We start from the raw sequence: 2,500 nt of genomic DNA on the forward strand, positions 1-2,500 counted from the left end.
AAAAGGGGACATTTGAAAAAGGAATACGGTCTTGTGCTGTCCTCTGCAATATGCCGTAGTGCCACCGTCATATCAGCTGGTAAATGCTTCCTCGTGCTCTATTTCCTTGTTCTGTTTCTCCTCCCCTTTTCCCGCAACGTTATTATCGTCCTCCTTTTGTTTTTTGTTTTTTTTCCCCTTCAGGGTATGTCAGGTTGTGCCGCGTGGATATTGTTCGTTGAAGACTGAATATGTAGGCGCTTGCGGACATAAATTTTGTGTAGGCTTGGATGTGTACAGTAGGTGCGTATGCATGTATGCAAATGAATGTACGTATTTTTATCTTAAAGGATTACATATATATATTATATATATATATATATATATATATATATATATATATATATATATATATATACCTATATATATATATATATATATATATAATATATGTAAACTTTTAAGATAAAAATACATACATACAATCACATTACATTTGCATGCATGCATATACACCTACACATTCAAGCCTACACACACACGCGCACACACACACATATATATTTAATATATATACATATACATAGAAGTAATCAACACGCAATCACTTGTGGAACAAAAATAAATTTCTGAGTCACATCGGGATCGGACCTAGGTCTTTCAGTTGACCTGTGTGGTTCGGTTGGTAGTACCCTTGCCTTTCTGGGTTCGATCCCGGTGTGAGTCAGAAACTTACATGTATAGCATGTATGTATGATGTATGTTCGTTTTCCTTTTTTCCATATCAGTTATTTTTTCACAAGTGCACGTGATTACTTTTGTTCCTTACCAATAATCAATCTGTTTAATGGGCATCCATCATTAAGGTCTGACAGTTTTGTTGGGGCGTGTCCTCTTTATAGTAGTAAAATGGGGACGTTTTTTCTTAATGAAAGAAAAGATGTTGAATTTTTCTTCAGATAAACTGTATCTATAATATATATGGAATACGAAGAATTCAAAGGATGAGAAATGTGGAAATACGTGTAAGTGGTAATACAGTTTGCGTAAGTGAAAGGATGGATTAATGTTTTGAGATGGTTTGGTCATGTGGAGAAAGTGGAAGACGCTAGGTTCGAAGTTGTAGGGTTGAGTTGTAAAGGAAGACCTCGAAAACATTGGATGGTTGGCCATAATAGCCACAATAGCCGAGGTAGAGGTGAATGGTATTGTTTGTGTAGAGGGTCCCGATGCACTGCTGGTGAGCTCTCTGGTTCGGTAGAAAAGGTTGTCATTTTGTAGTTTTCTCTATAGGTTATTCATCTCCTCTTCAGGGAAAAGGGAAAAGTTGTGATTGTGTTGTGTGGTTTTCCTGAAAACCATATATATATATATATATATATATATATATATATATATATATATATATATATATATATATATATATATATATATATATATATATGTGTGTGTATATGTGTGTGTGTGTGTGTGTGTGTATACATATATATATATATATATATATATATATATATATATATATATATATATATATATATATATATATATATATATATAAACACACAATGTGTTTCTGCTCACGGGTAGTAGTACAATGTTCTTTTCCATTTTTGTTTATTCTTTTTACACAGGCGGCGAAAGACCTAGCCCCATAAAACAGAAAATAGAAGGTATTGGTGTCCAAATGATGTCCCGTCATGCACCCGCCCATGACCAAACCTTTATCACGTTATTCGCTCCCGTTAACGCGGTCTAATTTCGTCGCGTAATTCTCGGCCCTTTTTTACTATGACCCCAAAATGTTTTTCTCCCTGTCGTTCTCATCCTTTTATTGCAATTAAAGCCTTTTATACCATTTGGCAAAGTTTTCTCCCCTCCTCCTCCTCCTCCTCGTTTCCCACCTCTTTCGTACTTTTATTCCGTTTTCTTTCAAGCCATCCGAAGCCCGACTCATCTAGCGGAAGGTCTCAGCAGATGAAGCAACGTCCAATCATCCTTAAAACTCCTTAGGAAAAGAAAACAAAAATAAATAAAACCTTTGGCGTTTGAGGTCCTGGGAGGAGAGGTCAGGTCATTGATGATGGGCGCTGGGCTGTTAGGAGAGAGAGAGAGAGAGAGAGAGAGAGAGAGAGAGAGAGAGAGAGAGAGAAAGTGGGCCAGAATTATGGGAGGGGCTGGGGGTTTATGAAGGAAGCTGAAACTCGATGTTTCCAATTTGAACTTATAACGAGGCGGTTGTTTCCGCTCGGGGTTGGAGGGGGTTTATACGATCCCCCGAGTGGCCGTTTCTCATATGTAAATACAAAATTCAATTCAGAGTTACAAAAAGTTATCACCACGAAGGGTAAGACACAGCATGGTACAGACGAGGCGTGTGGGATTAATACCATTATCTCGGCGGTCTCCAGCACTCGTATATATTATTATTATCTCCGCTCCTTTGTATGTTAATGTCAGCCATCCCCTGAGCGTAACAGCGTAGAATGCGCGCGCTCTCTCGCGCTTTCTCTCTCTTCAATGC

The sequence above is a fragment of the Macrobrachium rosenbergii genome, chromosome 1 (genome assembly GCF_040412425.1).
Source record: "Macrobrachium rosenbergii isolate ZJJX-2024 chromosome 1, ASM4041242v1, whole genome shotgun sequence".
Classification (NCBI taxonomy): domain Eukaryota; kingdom Metazoa; phylum Arthropoda; class Malacostraca; order Decapoda; family Palaemonidae; genus Macrobrachium; species Macrobrachium rosenbergii.